This window comes from Lissotriton vulgaris, chromosome 2_2 (genome assembly GCF_964263255.1).
Source record: "Lissotriton vulgaris chromosome 2_2, aLisVul1.2, whole genome shotgun sequence".
NCBI lineage: Eukaryota > Metazoa > Chordata > Amphibia > Caudata > Salamandridae > Lissotriton > Lissotriton vulgaris.
The window spans coordinates 258,544,350-258,566,939 of NC_141688.1; positions in this window are offsets into that span (position 1 = coordinate 258,544,350).

Below are 22,590 nucleotides of genomic sequence, written 5' to 3' on the forward strand. Positions count from 1 at the left end.
TTTTAACACAACAATTTGGAGACAAACAACGGCCATGTGCCTATTTTTTGGCTACGTTGGATCCAGTAGCCAAGGCATTGCCTAGTTGTCTCAGAGCTACAGCAGCAGCAGCGATCTCCATTTGTCAATCTGCTGGACTGGTACTAGATAACACTCTTGTTGTTATGGTACCACATGCAGTGGATACTCTTTTAAACAGTACGAAAACACAACACCTCACAAGTGCTTGCTTGTCTGGATATGAGCTGAAGCTCTGGCTAGCCATATACACATCAAGCGGTGTAATACTTTGAACCCAGGAACGTTGCTGCCCATTCCGGAAGAGAAAGACACTCAAGAACAGCATGATTGTTTTCTCTGAACAGAGGAGGAAACGAAAGGCAGAATAGACTTAAAAGACACACCACTTGTGGACCCGTATGGGATCCTAAGGGTGGATGGGTCTTGTTTCAAACTTCCAAATGGCGAGACAACTGCGGCTTTTGCTGTTACCACCTTGTATACGGTAGTGGAGTCAGCACGCATTTCACAGAATTCAGCCCAAGCAGCTAAACTAATTGCCCTGACGAGAGCGTGTGTGTTGGCTAAGGGAAAGAGAGTGAATGTTTACGCTGAGAGACAATATGCCTTTGGCGTGGCTCATAGCTTCGGTCGTTTGTGGAAAGAAAGAAGATTCTTTACTTCCCATGGGACTAAGATACAGCATGGTCAGTTGGTGACTGACATACTTGAATCACTTGCTTTGCCTACCCAAATAGAAATAGTAAAGTGTAGTGCACATAAGAAGATCACTGATGATGTGGGTCGTGGGAATGCTTTTGCAGACGAGGTAGCGAAAGAAACAGCGAGAGATGCTACGAGTCGCATGTGTGTTGCAAGCCCTGCAAGATGGGTCAGAGAGGAAGGAATGTGTGAGGACACAATAGAAAGTGTGAGAACGATTCAGGAAGAGGCTACTGAGAAGGAATTGAGTAAGAGTAGAGAAAGTACGGGAATGTTGGACGCGACAGGGTGTTGGACGGAATGATCAGAACATCAGCGTTGGCTGTTACCAGACGCCTACGTCCTGTCTGTAGTTACAATGGCGCATGGTGCAGCCCACATTAGTGCAAAAGGGATATGTAAACTTCTGGCTCCAGTATGGCAGAATGAAGGAATTCTTAAATGTGCGGAGAATGTTCTGAAGCATTGTATCGTTTGTTTGATGCATAATCCAGGAAAGGGAACCCCAACTCCAGCAGGTCATTTTGATCCCCCTACGTACCTTTTTGAGGTATTACAAATTGATTATATTCATATGGATCGTTGTAATAATCTAAAGTATCTTCTGGTGGTGGTGTGTGCCTTTTCCAGATGGATAGAGGCCTACCCCCTAAAGGACAATACTGCTTTGTCCACCGCCAAAGTCCTTATGAAGGGATTTTTCCCGAGGTTTGGTTTGCCGCAAATTGTCTGGAGTGACAATGGAAGTGAATTCGTAGGCCAAATTATGTAGAAAGTGTGTGCGGGTCTTGATATTAGGCAACAATTCCAGGCGGCAAACCACCCTCAGTCAGCAGGTTTGGTAGAGTGCTATAGTGGCACTCTCAAGCTTAAATTGGCGAAGATTCAGGCCAGCACGAGTCTTGCTTGGACTGACGCTTTACCTTTGGCGCTTTTATCCACAAGAACTACTGTACATTCTCGTTTAGGACTCAGCCCATATGAGGTTGTTTTAGGGCGCCCAGCCAACGTCTGGGGAGCCCCTCGACCTAAAAAGTATTCTGACATCCCATACCCAATGTTGATTGACTACTTGCATGACCTCACCACTAAATTGCGTGTTCTTAACCAACAGGTTCAAAACGCTTTGCCGGAGTCCTCTGCAGATCCAGGTCACTCTATCCAACCCATTGACTGGGTTTGTCTGAAGAATTTCCAGCGGAAAAAGAATCCGTGACCTCGTTGGGGCCCGCCTCAGCAAGTCTAGTTAGCAACATGTACAGCAGTAAAGGTCGTCGGGTAGAAGAGCTGGGTCCATGGCATCCACTGTAAGAGGGTACCTTTGCCTTTTGATCAGTGGGTTCGTAAGGGTATAAGTGACAGTGAAGGCGAAAGGGTCCCTCAATTTGTACCTTTCAGTGGTGCACTCATGGATCGAACAAACTCTGAGAAAGAAGACAACAACGTGTTCCAAGAAGCAGTACCATCACATCTGCGACTGAACACAGTAAATCCAGAGACTTTGTTTCAAGAACAAACGATCCCTAATAAGACTCTGTACAACTTAAGATCCAGATCAACGAAAGACAATTGAACTTTCTTTTTCCTTTTTCTGATTACACTTTTTGAGAGACATTTCTGTTTCCACTATCCATCAAGTTGCAGGGTCACGGTAGGGGTCTTAGGCTGTGACCTGTGTAGTGACAGTAGGTCTACAGGACTTGCAGTGTCATAGGACGGCTAATAAACACAGCTAAGTGATCTAGGAAGATTGCCGTGAGCAACGCTTTAGAGAATGGATATTAAAGTGGAAAGCAGTGATAAGAATGCAGAAATGAAAAGTAAACATAGGAGATTATTGGTTAGTCCATGTGGCATGACCGTATGTATTTTAATATGTTCACGTATTTTATTGGCTTGTGTGAGTTGGGTTGTTTACACTATGCAGCAAGCACCTGTTCAAACTTCTGTTTCTTTGTCTTTTCCTACCACTGCCTCCTCACATCAGTTTCATACACTCCCAGAACATGAGCAAATTAGGAGAACAGAACAGAATACTTCAATAATTCATTTATTAATTTACTCAGTTACTACATCAGCATCAACTGGTAGTCAATATTACTGACTGTTGGGTCTGTGGGAGAGAGAGAGAGGGATGCCACATTTAGTCCTTCCATTTTCCAACGAATGCTCCGCTTGGGCCTATTTGGCCTTGTTTTCTAATGTATATCAGAATCAACTTCGATATCCTCCTGGTAGTCCATATGGTGGTGGAGCAGATTTTAGTCACAGTTCTTTGATAAAGGGAGTAGTGGCCATGGCTAGAATTGCTGAAATTAGTAAGATTCCTGTTGATGAGAAACAAGCATATGATGGCAGGAACGTGACTCGTTATGTTACTAGCCTTACAGATAAGGCTAGACGAAGGAGATCCCCACCAATTTGGGCTGTACCTCATCGAGGTAATTTCTGTTTGCAGATCAATCGCCAAAATGTTAAGAATCAATCAATCAATCATAACACTTGTATAGCGCACTACTCACCCGGAAGGGTCTCAAGGCGCTTGGGGGAAGGGGTCCGCTACTGTTCGAACAGCCAGGTCTTGAGTTGTCTCCTGAAGGCGAGGTGGTCCTGGGTCAGCCGAAGGTGGATGGGGAGGAAGTTCCATGTCTTGGCCGCAAGGTAGGAGAAGGATCTGCCTCCGGCGGTGGCTCTTCGGATGCGTGGTACGGCGGCGAGGGCGAGGCTAGTAGACCATAGCTGGCGGGTGGGGGTGTAGAAGGTCAGGCGGTCGTTGAGGTACTTGGGGCCCAGGTCGTGGAGAGACTTGTGTGCGTGGGTGAGGAGCCTGAATGTGATCCTCTTGTTGACGGGGAGCCAGTGCAGGTCCTTCAGTTAGCCAGAGATGTGGCTGTGTCGGGGGATGTCCAGGATGAGTCGGGCGGAGGCGTTCTGGATGCGTTGGAGTCTATTCTGTAGCTTGGCTGTGGTTTCGACGTAGAGGGTGTTTCCGTAGTCCAGTCGGCTGGTGACGAGGGCCTGGGTGACCGTCTTCCTGGTTTCGGTCGGGATCCATCGGAAGATCTTACGAAGCATGCGAAATGTGTGGAAGCATGATGAGGAGACGGCGTTGACTTGTCTGGTCATCGAGAGGGAGGAGTCCAGGAAGAAGCCCAGGTTGCGTGCGTGGTCTGTTGGCTTGGGAGCGGTGCCCAGGGCTGGGGACCACCAGGAGTCATCCCAGGCAGAGGGTGATGGTCCCAGGATGAGGACTTCCGTCTTGTCTGAGTTAAGTTTCAGGCGGCTGTTCTTCATCCATTCGGCGACGTCTTTCATCCCTTCGTGTAGACTAGTTCTGGCGGTGTCGGGGTCTCTGGTGAGGGAGACGATCAGCTGGGTGTCGTCAGCGTAGGAGATGATGTTGAAGTTGTGTTGGCGTGCGATGGCAGCAAGAGGTCTCATGTAGATGTTGAAGAGGGTGGGGCTGTGTGATGATCCTTGCGGGACGCCGCAGATGACTTCGGTGGCCCCGGATCGAAACGGGGGGAGGCGGACTCTCTGTGTTCTTCCGGCGAGGAACGAGATGATCCACTCCAGTGCCTTCTCTTGAATGCCGATGTTGCTGAGGCGTTGGACTAGGGTGCGGTGGCAGACAGTGTCGAACGCTGCAGAGAGGTCCAGGAGGATGAGTGCCGCTGTTTCCCCGTTGTCGAGCAGGGATCAGATGTCGTCGGTGGCTGCGATGAGGGTGGTCTCGTGCTGTGGTTGGCTCTGAAACCGGACTGCGAGAGGTCGAGGGATCCTTTCGTCTCGAGGAAGGTGGCAAGCTGTCTTTTGACGATCTTCTCAATGACTTTGGCAGGAAAAGGGAGGAGCGAGATTGGGCGGAAGTTTTTGAGGTCAGTGGGGTCCGCTGTTGGTTTCTTCAGTAGGGTGCTGAGCTCGGCATGCTTCCAGCTCTCCGGGAAGGTGGCAGTGTTGAAGGAGGTGTTGATGACATCCCGGAGTTGGGGTGCAATGGTGGAGTCGGCCTTGTTGAAGACGTGGTGGGGGCAGGGGTCGGTTGGAGATCCGGAGTGGATGGTGTTCATCGTGTGGGCTGTGTCTTCGATGGTCACCGTGGTCCAGGTGCGGAGGGTGGCGGTGGGGTGCGTTGGTTCGACGGTTGGGTGCGTGGATGGAGTCCTTGAGTTCGTCAGTGAACAAGAGGGCCTTCTTGCTTCTGGGTCTGCTGGGAGGGATCTTCATACGTACATCTATTCACCTCAGATTTCTTCACCGTTAGTGCCATCACAAGGCACATATTTTGTCTGTCATGATAGAGCCTATACGTGGCTTCCTACCTATTTTTCAGGCACTTGCTATGTGGCTTTTCTTCTTCCTCCAACATATACTGCTCCTTCAGGTCATCATAGAAAGAGATATGGCAGAGGGGTAATTGATTCTAAGGACACAGCAGAAAAATAAGGAGGTGACTTTATCAAAGGGTTGCTTTCTTTCTGAGGCCCAATGGCCAACAGCAGAGACATCAGACAGCTAGTTCGCGTTGTTGAGGCTACCATAAATGTAACTTCTGGAGCCTTGAGTAATCTGACAGCCGAACTTCAGGCTCAGCCCGTCATGAGCACATGAGCACCGTGCCTCATGACGAGCTGAGCTCGTCATGAGCACGGAAAGAGTTACGTTTTCAAGCACTGTATTTCTGCAGATGTGCACGCGTGCTTGGAGCCTTGCGCAACAGGAACATCTAGTGTAAGGAGGAGGAGACCTCTTCTGAATAGGCTTGGAAACTAGTGTCCTATTTTAGGAAGAGTGGGTGATAAAAATGGGATAGATAAACATCGTAAGGGCTTCTGAAATCTACAGGGATTACATATTTTTACCTTTAAAGCCTGCTGAAATTTGAAATCTGGATAAATAATGTTATTACTGGTGAATTTATGCCAAATATATAAATGCACAGGTAATTGAGGCTTGGAAGTTCTTCAGTTTTACACTGCTTCGCTGGTAAGTGAAATTTCACATTGTTTTTCTAGAAATATTTTCCACCAAACATTTTTGAAAGGATAGTTTTGTAGCCGAAGATTTTATAGTATGTTTTACTGTAAGCTTGGCAAAACTGAAGAATGCCATTAGGGCACACTTTTAGTTAGAAAAGTCGAGCCTAAATAAATAAAAAAACATTAGCGGTGCAAATGTAAGCAATTTAAACAAATGCAAAACGAAAACAAACCTTTTTACAATAAGCTGATGTGGGTCCATGGGATGAAAGGAACATAGCAATATCTACCTTGACATCCTGTTTGGAGATCTGAGAAAAAATCTTTCAACAAGAACTAAAATGTCAGCCACCAATTTGAGTTCAAACTAATAGGAGGCACAAATTGTTGTTTGTTTTCTTACTACAGACCACGCACAACGTCTCCTGTCTGTGTGGCATATACCGACTCCTCTTTGAGCATGATCCTCGTGACAGTTTAAACACCAACTTAATTCCTTAATTAACATCAACAAGAATTTGTCATTGTATATTCCATACATGAAAAATCTCACAGAACGCGGCGTTATGTGGCAAAACTGGATCAATAGATTAAGTAATTAAAACAAATTACAGGGGTTTATGATTAGCAGAAAATGCAAGCCAAGATCCCCAAATGAAGCTCCTGAAATCTCTTACTACCACTATAGATATTATAGATAATACATAAGCACCCCCTGAAGACAGGCCGATACCAAAATGCAACCAGTCTCCCTGATCTTACAATATCTTCCACAGATTCAAAGAAAATGCTTTTCAGAAGAACATATATCTAAACGACTGAATTTGCAAAATCTGTAGCCAAAAACATCTAAATATACAATGCACTAGAAGTGAAAAATTGCTATTTTTGACAGTTTTAGAGCCTTATGGATGTTTTTAGTGTTGGTGCTTCAGAGAGAATTTTCAGTAAAACGGACTTAGGGATAAAGTTTTACACCAAAATAGTAATGACAAAATACCCCACAACATTTTCTCAGAAATCACAATTCACAATTGAAGGATTACTAGTATTCATTACAGGTTCATAAACCTACGTGTGGTAAACCTATGTGTGGCATCAAAGTGCCTTCGAGGAGAAGAGGTAAGCTAAGGCTGCAAGAGACTGTTGTTTTAGTTGCTAGCCCAAGTGAGAAACTGTTGTTTTAGTTGCTAGCCCAAGTGAGAAACATTCTGAGTCCTTGATAAGCGGCCAGAGAGGCCCTCTTATCTTCTATTGGGATGCAGTGATGGGTGAGAGGGGTAAGAGGTTTGAAGTTGGTTGGCTGGTAGCATTGATCAGTTCTGCAGCTCCCTGTAAGTTGCACATTTCTCCATTTCTATACTGGTTGCAGTGGAAGAGTGTCCATTTGAGGTGTGGTACCAGGGAGGGTATGCTTATTATGACAAGGCGAAGCCAGGCAAACTGCCTGGATGACATTGCTGTATGAATCACAGTGATTCTATCAGATTGCTTGGAAAACTGTTCATAAAAAACTTAACTCAAATGGCCGCCTGGTCCTATCAATACATGAAACCCAGGTAGTCTTTAAATCTTTCCTTGTTTTCTAAATAATTAAACGTTTTTTTACACAGCTGATAGACACTAATTTTAATGCACATATAAAAGTATTCCCAATCCAATTAGTCAAATAGCACTGTGCTCATGGTTAGTGGTGGAAGATCACGAAAAATAGCATTTACAAGGGAAACACTTCAGCATGCTTCATTGAATGCAATTTTATGGGAAACAGTTTTTACAATGCTACCATCACATCACATAACTGTTACAACGCGGTCGTAACAACAACTGCGTTATTAGAACGCAATAACTTCACAACGCAAGTCATTACATCGACTTGCTGTAGGGGGCACTCTAGCATAAGAAATAGTAGAATTTACTATTCCAACACCTTCCCTACTGTTGCGCAGGCTGGAGTTGGAATAGTAAATTATACTATTCCTAAATCCAATACGCCAATCGTCGATCTAATGGCTTGCGATGTAAAGGTATGGCGTTCTAACTACGCGGTTGTCGTAACAACCGCTTTATTATAGAACACAATGTGATGGACTGCGTTTTTACAAGCTGTATTCCAAGGTTATTAAAATAAGCAGTATATCACAATAACAATTTTTGCTTATTGTAATAACTAGTAATCAGCAAGTGACCAGTTTAAAAACAAGTAAAAATTATGAGGTTTTGACCCATAAGGAATAGTTTTGGCAATGTAGGTCTTCATCAGGACCAAGATCATGGATGCAATCTGTATAGTGTAATGTAATGTAATGTAATGTAAAAAATTCTTGTAGAGCGCACTTACACCCAGCGGTTTCATGGCGTATAGGCAGTGAAGAGGCAGAGGGAAACAGGTGAAGGCAGAAGATAGAGGAATTAATTGTGCAACTTACGGAACAGATGTGTTTTCAAGAGGGACCTAAAATGAGGGTATGAGGTGGTGAGCCTAAACTCCAAGGGGAGTGCATTCCAAAAGGAAGGGGCAAGAAACGAGAATTTGAGCCCTCCATGTCTCTTGCGTTTGAAAGTGGAAGTTTTGAGTAGCGCAAGATGGGAGGACCGTTGATTCAGGGGGGGAATGTGGTGTTGTAAAAGGGAAGAGATGAAGGCTGGGCCAAGGCCAGCCAGTGCTTTAAAGATCGTGCATCCCAATTTAAAATTGCACCGTTCAGCAACAGGGAGCCAATGAAGAGTTTTCAATAATGGACGAACGTGCTGATGCCTAGGCTGATTAAAAATTAATCGTGCCGCCTGATTCTGGACCAGCTGTAATCGGTTTAGTTGGTAGGCAGGGATGCCAACATAGATAGAGTTGGCATAATCGAGTCTGGAAATTACCAGGGCAACTAAGGCCAGGGTGAGGGCCTCTGTGGTTAGGAATCGAGATATCTTATGGATTTTACGTAAGTGAAAGAAACTAGAAGAGACCATCACGTTAATTTGGGGTTTCATCGATAGGTCCTTACAGATCACCACCCCTAGGCTTTTGACAGAATCAGCAGGGCGAGGGGGAAGGCCTAGGTCGGTAGGCCAGAAGTTGGAATTCCATGGATTGGATGTACCCCCAATAAGAACCAGTTCGGTCTTATCGGGGTTAAGTTTCAGGTGGTTTGCTCCCATCCAGTCACTAATGTGACACAGAGTGGACTGGAACTTGTGGATAGATTGATCCGAGGAATCGATGTTGAGGATCAGCTGAATGTCATCTGCATAATTAAATCCAGTGACATTTCTGCCTCGTAAAGAACGAATGAGAGGGGCAAGGTACAAATTAAAAAGAAGGGGGGGAAGAGAGGAGCCCTGTGGGACGCCACATGTTAACTTAACCTTGTCAGCAGAGAACTGGGATAGACGGACAGCCTGATGACGATCGCTCCAAAACGAGCGAAGCCAGTCAAGGGCTGAACCCCGGATGCCGGCCCCCTCAACACGGCCGACCAGAATATCATGGTCGACCGTGTCGAAGGCGGCCGACAAATCGAGGAGTACCAGAGCCTGGCTGATGTTGCCGTCCGCCCCTCTCCGCAGCTCCTCCATCACTGCGAGAATGACTAACTCAGTTGAGTGGGCAGGTCGAAACCCGGCCTGTTGGGAGTCAAGGAACTGTGAGTTTTCAATAAATGAACTCAAACAGTGAGTAACATGGGCCTCGAGGACTTTGCTGAGGTAAGGGAGTAGGGAGATGGGACGAACATTATTCATAAGGGAGGGGTCGGCATTGGGTTTCTTGAGGATAGGCACCACAACCGCGGTTTTAAAGGAACTAGGGACTAAGCCTGTTTTTAGTGAGTTATTGAGGAGGGTCAGAGGGGGGATAGGGCAGGCCGAAAAAGCATCACGCAAAACTTGGGGGGTTCAACAGTCAATAGCGGAGCCGAGCTCATCTTATTTAACAGAGTTCGAAACTCGTCCTCCGAGATGGGTGGTATCTGTGTAATCTGCGAATTGTGATCAGCAGACGTTGAAACAGAGGAGGATAAATTAGAGGGGACCGAGCAAGAGATACTATTTTTAATTTTAATAACTTTTTCCATAAAAAAAGAGTTGAGGGAGGCACATAGTGCCTGGGAGGGGGAAGGTTTGATGGTAATCCTATCTGGGTGTGCAAGTTCTTCCACAATAGAAAAAATGTCCCTCGCCTTGGAGGCTGAGTCAGTAATTTTCTTAGAGAAATAAGATGTTTTGGCTTGCAAAATAGCAAGCTTATAGTCTTTAAGCAGGGTCGTGAATACCAGCTTCTTATCAGAGAATCTAATGGGATGTTTAATAATGGCTGCCACCCCGCCACCCAACTTACCGGTGGGTCCATTGGCTTGGAGGATATAGTAGCCTGGAGGAACCCCGGCAAGAATATCCGGCATGGATTCCTCATTCAACCATGTCTCCGTGACAAAGAGTATCAAGAATCTGGGAAAACCAAGTTATTCAAGCACTCTCTAAGAGATTGATTATCTGGAAATTTTCCGTAAAGTATTAGTTTTGAAGGTTTTTACACCAACAACAACAATAAGTTCATTTGTAGTTGAAAGGCTTCAAAATATGGATCCAAAACAGTCGTTGTACTTCAAAATCTTTATTTTCAAACACATTAAAAGTTTTCCAGCTTTACACCGCCGACACGTGTTTCGCCTACTCTGAGGCTTTTTCAAGGCAAGAAAATTTCTTGTCAGGTGTAATGGTCGGGAGGATCTTATTCATCAAAGGATGCAAATTATGGTGTTGAAAATTGGAATCCTATTAAGTATGGTAATCACGACGGAATGTTCCTGGGATTAATTTCACCTTTCTAACTTCGTAATGTTACGCCCCACGTTGTAAATTCTTGTAATGTGGACAGTCATAGAAATATGTCTTTGTTAAATAGTGCGACTTGCTGCGTGGAGATTAATCACATGTTCAACATAGTCATGTTCATGGACCTTGATAAGTCTCCTAGCTGTCAGCATCGAGGGCGAATCTCCACCGCTATGCGCCTATTTTCAACACCATAATTTGCATCCTTTGATGAATAGGATCCTCCCGACCATTACACCTGACAAGAAATTTTATTGCCTTGAAAAAGCCTCAGAGTAGGCGAAACACGTGTCAGCGGTGCAAAGCTGGAAAACTTTTAATGTGTTTGAAAATAAAGATGTGGAAGTACAACGACTGTTTTGGATCCATATTTTGAAGCCTTTCAACTACAAATGAACTTATTGTTGTTGTTGGTGTAAAAACCTTCAAAACTAATACTTTAAGGAAAATTTCCAGATAATCAATCTCTTAGAGAGTGCTTGAATAACTTGGTTTTCCCAGATTCTTGATACTAGCATTATGTTGCTTTGTTTAACACCCCTGGTGGTGGGTGTTTTATCAGGTTCTCAGTGCACCTCTTCATATATTTCGCGTACAACTCTTGCAGTGGGAATAGATATTAACGGAAGGTGCGGACGCTTTCTCTTCTAGAGAAACACTACCACCAATATTCGTGACAAAGAGTATGGTGGGATTTTTCGAGTCCAGGAGCTGGAAAATCTCCAGTTGGTGTTTGACCAGCGAGCGGGTGTTCAGATAGCTCACCGTGAGATTTGAGCTAGTAGCTCTTTTAGCAGGAGAAGGAGAGGTGTCCACAGGGGTCGGAGCAGGGGCTATTGCTGCCGGGGGAACAGACTCCAGAAAAACTAAACGCGGACAAAGGAGACCCAATAAGTCCAATATAGCCACTGTAGTTGGACAGAGGGGCATTTGGGAGTGCAGATTTTTCAATTTGTGAGCAGTATATGAGACAAAAAGGGCGGAGTGGTGTGCCCCTTGCCCCGGCCACCGCGGACGGGCACAGACGGGCTCGCCTTTGGCACGCCGCCGGAGCGCCCGCTGCGCCCGTCCGCTGTGCCTCCGAGAAGGGAGTGGCATTTTATACTGTAGAGGGTGGGAGGGCCGAGCAAGTAATCTGCTCTTCTCTGACTCACCCTAGATGGCAACCTCGAAAATGACTGGAGCCGGTGCAGCACCTAATCGGCTGCTGTTGGCTCTGAGTTACCAGCGTGCACAGGGATATGAGGGTAAGTAAGTGGGTGCCTTAGTTTTAAATTAAAAGAACACAATACAAGATCGTAAATACAATTTTTTTTAAAACAAATCGCTACAAACTGAATTCCCGGCTTCAGCCTCAGGAAAATGTTACATAGTCTGCCTAAGCTGCGGCGCCAGTGACAGAATAAAAGTGAGTTAAGCAAATTTAGAGGAAATATTGTTTGCCAGACATCTGAATGAAAACACCACTTCTACCAACAATGTATTCCTCGAACTACAAGTCAGAATAAATGGTAAACAACCTTCAATTGATATGTACAATACACCTAGGTATTTCAATGCCGTATTGCCAGTATGGTAAAGATATTGTATCATCCCTAGCCGTGCCACTGTCAGTCAAATGGGCAGGTTACTTCTGAACAAACATGTGCAATTCATTCAGGAAACACCAGGATAAAAGAAGGACATGGACTGTGTCTTAATTAAAATAATGATCACTCTGTAACTATTTAAAACATAATGATTTAAAGAAAAATATTATTTGATATATTTGAAAAAAAATACCTGTTTAACACAATAAGCCCACAGCATATACCTATCAAATTGTGGAAAGGAAGACTATATGTGCAGATAGTATCTGAAATATATACATAGATTCTTGAGCTTTGGGCGACAAAACCCAGTGATACCATTTAGGACACATTTACAGTGTACAGAGCCAGTAAAAGTTTATGTGGGCCAAGCACATGTTGATATTTATGCAACTACTATCGCTCTGCAAAGAATTACAAATCTGAGCATGGCAAACAAATGAATAAATTCTGTATGAATACTCAACTTTAATCTCCATATTGACATATTCATACATATTCATTGTGTCCATTATTGACTGGGTCCGAAAATGCATCCACTTCAATTGTCTCAGTTCTAAGATTGTCCAAATTTCTCCGCCCCATGGATTATGCTGCACTTGAACAAAGGCCAGCCACTGAGCGATGTATAATTTGTGTTCCACCATTGGTTCTCCCAGTGTCACACATCTGATGTGGCTACAGTGTTGTACAATGTAACGCTGGACATAGGATGTGATATGTCCTACAATTCGTTGATTACATGGACATATCACAACATAAGCACATTTCGGCTATTGTAATTTGTGTGGTATAATAACTCATGCTTTTTGTCTCCATGCTCAAAGTACTTGGTGACCTTTACAAATTTTACAATCTTGGTGCAAGATGTAATTTTCTCTTTATGGATTGCTATTTTGGTGATGAAAGGAAAGATTCAACAACTGAACCTTAACATTCCGATCTCTCATGAAAGCAAATATAGGCAGGCAATTAATTTCAAATTCATTCCTTACCAATGCTTTTTGATTACTTTTTTATTGAACTGCTCTCAGTGCAAAATGTAGTAACACATAACCAATGGCGGCTCCTACGCTGAGGCGGAGGAGTGTCGCCCTACTGAGCAGGTCGAAAAAGGAAACAATTAAATGATCACAACTAATTGTTATTATCATTTTATTTTTCCCCTTTCTCAGCTGGGTTGGGGCAGATGAGGAGTGGTTTGCCCACACTCAGTGCACAGAACTATTTGACCAGCTGTCTCGGGCCAGTCAAACCATCATGCACACTTTACATGTTCTCCATGCAAGCTGCATTACAGCCTACAATGAGATAAGGCCCAGCCTCTTATTCTTTGGCTGAGCACTGATCCACGGCATTTAGACCAATCAAAACGCTGCATTGCAGAGTTGTGATTGGCTATCAGGAGGCTGGGAGCTGGATGCTTCCTGCTGCTTCCTGCTATGGAAGTGGGCAGAAGAGGACCCAGAGGAGGCAATGGTGGGGGGCAGCGGCAGACAGGTAAGTTATTTTTACATTTTGTATTCATTCCTCCCCTCTGCCCCAGCGATTAGTATTTTAACTTTTAAATAATCCGCCCATCCCGGATCCATAACCCGCCCCCACCACCTTCAAATACCAGCTACCACTGCACCTACCAGAAGGTTGTCATCCTTTGTGCAGATTTTTGAATGGAGCAGTAACATCCCGGTACAAAACCAGGCACTCTTTTCTAATCGTTCTAATAACCTCTTACTAATAATTTGTCATTAAGGATATCTGATTGATGAAAGTAGTTAGATTTTAAAACACAATGTCTCCTTATCCCTAAAAATGCCCATAAGGGGGGATTGTCTCGGAGATTATGTAGATGATTACTTGACTCTTGTCATAATGTGTTCCTTTCTGTGGGACGGCGATACCTTGTAATATATAGTCTATTTTTTTAGTCACATCCAGAAAATAGAGCTTACTGGTGCTATAGATCATGGAGGACTGTATGTTGCCAGATCTTTCATTGAGCCATTCCAAAAAGGAATTTAGGGACTAGATGTACAATAGTTAGCAATAGTGTTTCCCTAATTGCGATTCCCTGCAAATTGCAATTAGGACAATGCTATTTCTAATCTATAAAACTCATTTGAGTTTCATTAGCTATTCATAGTGGGTCGTGATAGACCTACCTCTCGAATATTAATCAGCTGAGTCGAAATTTGCGATCCATTAGGATTCACTGCCATCCAAGGGAAGGTAGCCTGCCGGAGTTAGCAGACCACAATGTCTGTGATTGCTTTTAAATATAGCAATAAAACACAGTCTGTTTTCCCTAAAGAAAATTGGGATGTATTTAACAAGAAATAAATGAAACATTAAAATGTTTTATTTTTTAAGAGTATGCAATGGTTCGTGGAATACTGCCTATTAAAAAATATTTTACCAACCATTCTCAAAGGGTCACAAAACATTTGTACGTAGAATTACAATTTGGTGTTTGAAAGGGACTCCCTCCACATGCCCCTTCCAAATACTGAATGGCAAACCCAAATTGCTATTTAGTAACAATTTACTGAATCGCAATTTGCACTTTGTAAAGCCCAAAAAACATTTTTGCAGTTCCAAACAGCCTAATTATTCAAATTGAGCCATTCACGACCTTAAATATACTTTGTATATGTAGCCCCTAGAGTTACTACATCTCAGAGACTGGATATATACGAATGTCCCACTGGATGATGCACTGACTGTGATAAGGTCAGTCCTTGAGAAAAAGGGTGTGTGGTGCCTGTGTTTGTGTGTGTGTGTGTGTGTGTGTGTATATATATATGTCTTCACTGAAAAAAACATAGGTTTCAGTGGTGTTATAGTTAGCTGGGCATTTTCCTCATACAAAACCATTGAAATTCCTCTGTTATAGTTAGTTGTACTAAGAATAACTCACGCCCCCGCAATCCACTGCTGATGATGTCACATATTACATCATTCATGACATGGTCAGTGACATCACTGATGACATCATCCAGTGAATGTAGTTTGGTTTGTTATTGATATAAATATTATATATATTGGAATCTACACTCTAAACAGGGCCCACATAACGCGAACCTGTACTGACCCTATTCCTCAAGGAAACAGTCCATTCCAAACCCTGGTCCTATCGGGCCTCTATTCCGCACACCACTGTTTTTTCAGTGGTAAATTTGAGATTCACACCCCCTGAATCTCACAGGCTTTACCCCTGGACCAAAGCAGCAACGCTGATCTGAGGTTTGCGAAGACACTGATTGAATTAACACTTCTAAGGTACTTAGAGAGACAAAGGTATTCCAGTTCATGTCTCTTTCCATCTGCTAAAAAATAACAGATCTAAACTTGCCGAATTTCACATATTTTTATTTCAAAAACCTGAATGTACGCTACAGAAAAGGCGTCGCGTAATTCATCCCCAACCGGATCACCAACCGACCCATGTCCCCACCACATTTTCAACAAAGCAGACTCCATCATCGCACCCCATCTCTGCGATGTCATTAACTGTTCCCTCAACTCCGCTACCTTCCCGGAAAACTGGAAACATGCCGAACTCAGCGCCCTACTGAAGAAACCCACGGCAGACCCAACCGAACTTAAGAACTACCGCCCCATCTCACTCCTCCCATTCCCTGCCAAAGTCATCGAGAAAGCCGTCAACAGTCAGCTCGCCGCCTTCCTCGAATCCAACAAATCCCTCGACCCTTCACAGTCCGGCTTCCAAGCCAAGCACAGCACCGAAACCGCCCTCATCGCTGCAACAGACGACATCCGAACACTACTGGACAACGAAGAAACAGTCTCTCTTATCTTACTTGACCTCTCCGCAGCCTTCGACACAGTCTGTCATAGCACCCTCATCCAACGCCTCAGCAACGTCGGAATACTAGGAATTGGACTGGATCATCTCGTTCCTCACCGGAAGAACACAGAGAGTCCGCCTCCCCCCTTTCAAATCAGAGGCCACCGAAGTCATCTGCGGCGTACCACAAGGATCATCACTCAGTCCCACCCTCTTCAACCTATACATGAGTCCCCTCGCTTCCATCGCACGCCAACACAACCTCAACATCATCTCCTACGCAGACGACACCCAGCTGATCCTCTCCCTCACCAAAGACCCAAATACCGCCAAAACCAACTTACACGAAGGAATGAAAGGAGTAGCCGAGTGGATGAAGAACAGCCGTTTAAAACTAAACTCGGACAAAACAGAAGTCCTCATCCTAGGGCCATCCTCCTCTGCCTGGGACGACTCATGGTGGCCTCCGGCCCTCGGAACCGCACCCATACCTACGGACCATGCACATAACCTGGGCTTCATCCTGGACTCCTCCCTCTCGATGACCAGACAAGTCAACGCCGTCTCATCATCTTGCTTCAACATCCTACGAATGCTCAAAAAAATCTTCCGTTGGATCCCCACCGAAACTAGAAAGACGGTCACCCATGCACTAGTCACAAGCCGACTGGATTACGGAAACACCCTCTACGCCAGAACCACAGCCAAACTACAGAAAAAACTCCAATGGATCCAAAACGCTGGACATCCCTCGGCAAGCTCACATTTCAGGCCACCTGAAAGACCTCCATTGGCTCCCTGTCAACAAGAGAATAACGTTCCGTCTCCTCACCCACGCACACAAAGCCCTCTACGACCTAGGACCCGAATGCCTCAACACGCGTCTATCCTTCTACACCCCCTCCCGACAACTACGATCGTCCAATCAAGCCCTCGCCGCAATTCCGCGCATCCACAGATCCACCATGGGGGGAAGATCCTTCGCCAAAACCTGGAATTCTCTCCCCACCCACCTCCGCCTTACACAGAACCACCTCTCCTTCAGAAAGCAACTAAAAACTTGGATATTCGATAAGTAAAAACACCTCCCTCCCCCAAGTGCCTTGAGACCCTCTGGGTGAGTAGTGCGCTATACAAATTCTGGAACTTGAACTTGAACTCCCCGAGAGGTTTTTAAAAGCCAAATGCCCCCTCGCAAGCGCGCAGCGGCACACCCCATGGTGGCGGCACCGCTCCAGTTTAATTCTCGGCTTCGCAATGGAAATGGTTTTCCAGTTCACTGAGTGCAGAACACAGACATATGTAAATTCCCCCTCACCACACACTGATATCTCACCTGACTGCCATGTTTCTACCCTTGCCTCGGGACTCTGCGCGCGGTGGCATCTCGAGACACAGCAATGGACTGTTGAATAATGCCTGTGTGCGGAGCACAGTTCACAGCAGAGCGTGCCACCTCTTAGAGAGGGCACCGGGAAAGCAGAGGCTGCCGGGGAGGCAGCGTCGATGTGCCTCACATAGGTGCTGATTTACGAGCCCCTTGCACCACTTCTGCGTCACTTTTAAACATGGGAAAAGTGACGTAAAAGTGGTGCAAGGGGCTTGTAAATCTGTCCCATAGTTTCTCTTGCTAGGTGTCCGGGTGAACACCACCCACGTGAGTCTCACACGTGGACTCGCGGGCTGTTTGCACAAGCACAAGCGAGAGAAGGACAATAAACTCACAAGTTGTGTGTGCGCCCGTCAAAACCACAAGATTAATAACTCGAGCGCATAACAGTGCCCTCGCTGTAATGGCAACTGCTTCTCTCTAAAGCTTTTTGTAAACAGCTTTATTACAAATTGTGTTATACCACTGCTGTTAACCCTGCTCCTCTGGAAGCAGGATGTCTCCTAAACCACTGCAGTGACCTTCCTTAGTAGTAGCAAGTAGTGCTTTTGGTGAAAATATCTAAGATACAAGAATCCTATTGCAGGTCACCGAGGTATTTGTTTTAATAAAATAAAATAAAAATCCATGATAGAAATGGGGGTTCTGGTTGGTTAGCGTATACACAGGTCTTTTAGTGCGATGAAAAAACTGGGAGGTCTCTCAAAGGGACAGTGGCCTATGTAATTAAGGGAGTGGCTTAAAAACGAGTAAGCAAAAATTCTCTGCTTAGCATACTGTGCAGCCCAACTTGTAAATTCCTGTTTCTGTCATTGCATCGATATATGATGCAATCAGTTACATCATACCTTTAACAAGTCAGCACTATTGGCGTTGTCAGTGATTGTTAGTTGCATAAGATAAATAAGCAGCAACTATGGCTTGTATATAATATTGAAAAAGCTACCACTGAAAGCCCTGGTGACACCACAACAATGTTGCTGCTCCTGACTTTCAAAAAGAGAGGGGAATCCAGAGTGAAAATCCCTCTTTAAGGATTTCCCTTCCCTTACAACGTTCACCTGGCATGACGTCATGCCATAACTTCTACACTAGTAAGAAGTGAGCAGTTTGAGCACGCGCACATCGAATACCTGCTGTCACTGCAGTCCGCAGAGAGCCTGATAGAGACCCGTTTCGATGCTCCCTTTAAAGAACTGCCAGTGCTCAGCACCGGTGAGACCCGGCCTACTTAATGCCCCGTGTATTCACCTAAGCCAGGCAGAACCCACCATTCTAGTAAGGGTAAGGGAGTTACACACCCAAGCCCTGCTGACCCCTTTAGTAGCTTTGCACGAGCACTCAGGTTTCTCCAAGAGGCAATGTGTAAAGCATTTGCGCAACACACACCAGTGACACAATAAAAACACCACAAATTAGACTCAACAAAATATTTTATAAAAAAAAAAAAAATTCTGCATTGCATATGAACGTTGACAAAATGGACCAATAATCACTTTGCCAACTAGTCAATTGTCAAAATATCATACTATCATTGTACTAACATTGTTAGTACAATAGTGTTAATACTTATTAATATGTTGCACGTCATAACAACTCCATCACTGAGCATACAATGTACAATACATGTTATTGTGTCAATGCAAGACATAAAACAACACATATCATAACATGAGGGCATGGAAATAGTGCAGTTAGGCTAGGAAAAGAAACGTATAGAATCATAAATGCTGTTATGTCATGTTAGTGCCTTTTTATATAGCGCGTGACTCACCCAGGGGCGTCTCAGCGCTTAAAGCCCAGAGGAAAACAATGAGATAGAAAAGAAGACTACCGGGAACCATAAAACAGGAATGAGCTTTGATGTGTTTTGAGGTGTTTTCTAAACACACAATAGGACGTAGTTTTGCGCAAAGTCTCAGGGAGAGTGTTCTTGGGCCAATATAAGAGAAAGCTTTGCCCCCTGTACGACTGAGGCGAATGCGTGGAACCTTCAAGAGCGCCAAAGAGTTTGACCTAAGATTACATTTGGAGGTTTATATGCAAAGCCTATTTTGCAGATAGTCAGGACCCATGCCCTTAATGGCCTTAAAGGTCAGGTAGCAAATCTTGAATCTCTTTTTAACTGGGATCCAGCTAAGTTTATTCCCATGAGCATAAGCTCTGTTTTACCTGGGTTCAGTTGAAGACAGCGTTCTGTCATCCATTTGGAAATGGCGAGTATATCCTATGAGAAACGCTGTTTATCCTCGGTAATGTTGGATCCTATTGGGAATATCAGCTGGGTATCGTCTGCATAGGAGATTATATCAAACCCATGAGACTTAATGATATTGGCCAAGGGAGCAATATATATGTTAAAGAGTGTGGGACTTAGGTATGATACCTGCTGTGGCACTCCTTTGTCGAGGTGGAACTTTCGAGATCTAAAAGGGCAGAGAATGACAGTCTGCCCTCTATCTGACAGAAAGTTCCTAAGCCATTCTAGAGCGAGGTCCACAACACCACACTCCCGTAATCTCTCCACCAACAGCCGATTAGAAATTGTATCCAATGCAGCAGAGAGATCAAGGAGCACGAGTATCGCAGATCCGCCCCCGTCTAGAATTTGTCTCAGTGAGTCTGTGACTGCCACCATCGCTGCCTCCGTGCTGAATCCCACCCGGAACCCTGATTATGAGGGATCAAGTATGTTATTTGATTCGAGGTAATTACTCAGTTGTTTATGGACTTGGGTCTCTAATATCTTAGCTAGCAACAGCAGCAGCGATATTGGTCCATAATTGCTAAGGACCTGAGGATCGGCAGTAGTGTTTTTTAGGATCGGCCGCTCAAAAGCCTTTGTCCAAGAGACAGGAATAGAGCCGGTTAGGATGGAGGAATTAATCATTTTTTGTAGTATCGAGGCGCAGGCCAGGGCCAGGAGCACCATAATGTGAGGAGGACATAGGTCCCCTGTAGTTCCAGATTTTGCTGCCAGCAAATTATTTTTTACCTTTTAATGAGATTATTTCAAAGTGCTTCAAACAAGAAGTACCTGAATATGTCAGGATATCCTGTTCCCTCATAGGACTAGAGTATACAGTGGTTAAAGTATCAAAGTTGTCATAGATTAATGAGATTTTTTCTTGAGTCACAGAGCTCCTGCGTTTCTGGTGGAGATTGTTTGCATGCTTTAGGGGATGCAAAGTCCTTCAGTATGCTATATGTTAATAGGGCTTTCGACGAATTGCTAGCTTGTTCAATTTGATCATAAATATATGAACATCTAGCTAGCTTAATTTTTTGATGGTATTGAGATATAGCTAGTTTATAGCTCTGTTTATCTCCATCATTTTTTGATCTTCTCCACCGTCTCTCAAGAGCCTTGCAGGATGACTTATCCATTTTCAGATCGCCCGAATACCAAGGGGCTGATTTTCGGTGGGTCTCTGAGGTCATCTCACACTCAGGAATGACTATGTTTAGGGTATTCTTCAGGACTAAATTGAAATTGGCTAGCAATCCCGAAGAATCCTGATTGCTTTGTTCTAAGTCTTTGTAGAGATATGAAAATGCCTCGTCAAATGACTCTAAAGTAAGTTTCTGCCATGGTCTGTGCTTTTGTGTCTTAATTTTTGTACCAGATCTTTTTTGTATGTCCACCCTTAGTGGCATAATGGTAAAAAAAATTAGACAGTGATCTGTCCAGATCTGGGTGAGAGGGGGTGAACCATTAACTGGTCTATGTTGGTAAAAATCAAATCCAACGTATGTCCAGCACGGTGAGTGGGTCCCACCACCCTTTGTAATAGGCTCAAATCATTCAGACTGGTGGTTAGCTGGATAACATCTAAGTTCGAGTGGTCTTCTTAATGAAAATTGAAGTCCCCCAGCAAAATAAATTTGCTAGAGGCCAAAACATTCATATCAATGAGTTCCGTCAAGTTGTTGACGAAATTCGCTTTAGGACCCGGTGGCCTATAGAGTAGGGACCCATCCCAAGTTTCCGTTGGTGACATGGTGACCCTAAAAACCCCCAGTTCCATGATTTCGTTGCTAATAGTTGACAACCATTGGACTTTGAGATGATCTTTAAAGGCCAATCCAATACCCCCACCGGTCTTTCCTTTCCTGTCTAAATGGATAAACGTATAGTCATCCGGTATAGCTAGATTGATAGATGGACCGTTATGAAGGGTTAGCCATGTTTCTGTTAAGAAACATAGATCCAGGCTAAAGGTGGAAATCAAATCCCAGATTTCTGTTGCGTGCTTGACCAGGGAACTGGCGTTACATGAAATATAACTTGGCTTATTTTGTATTTTAGTAACTTCGATCCCATGACCGTGACGCGTAGATTCTGAAATAGTGTTAGCCTTACAGTTTCTGCATGTGACCGGGCCTTCGAGAACCGTAGGAAAGATAGTGGGGCAAATTTTAGGTGACACCTGCTGTGCATACTATGCAATTCTGAATTAGTACTGAATATATTCTCAGTATAAGGTATAAACATGACATTGATCATTACATCAGGGCATGAAATGCAATAGGTTATGAAATAAAGATCACATGAATTGCTCACTAATTACCATCATCTACACATAGGCTAGATCATCTACAATTCGAGCCGGCACACTCGCCTCTATTATAGGTTGTGCGGCAATTTGAGCACCAACATAAGCTGCAGGAACACCTTCACACCTATTATAGTGAATACAGTTATTTCAGTGATTTTTCTGAGGACCTGTCAAGGTTTTGCCCCATTAGGTCATCAAAGACATGAAAATGAGGCAGGGGCAAACATGGGCAATTAGGCGGGGAGGCCTTGCTCGGCCTCCCCACCGTAAATCAGCAAGGGCCCATACAGCTAACAGCGAATGCATGATGTAACAGTTAAGTGCCCCCAAGACATGGCCCGGGTCACCAGCAAGGGTAGCGGAGAAAGGTGGCGAGACTATCCACGGCTGCCCGCAATCTCTAAATGTCACACACTGGGATTGCGGTCAAGATGGCACCCGGGCCATTCTGCTGCAGTGTCTGCCTCTGTAGGTGGGGGACTGGGGCAGTGTGGTGTCACGGTGCACTCCATGTTGATTAGGCAATCAGGCTGGGGATGTATCAGCATGTCTTACGCCTCAAGACATCAAACTTGACTCTGGTCACCACAGTGACTCCAGCCCTCGCTCTCCTTTGGTTAACTCGGTCTGGTACAGCAAGGGGTGCAGGACTGATGGAGGATGCCTCATTGGTTTAGTCATACGCTGACATTCCTCAGAGCAGCCAGGGGAA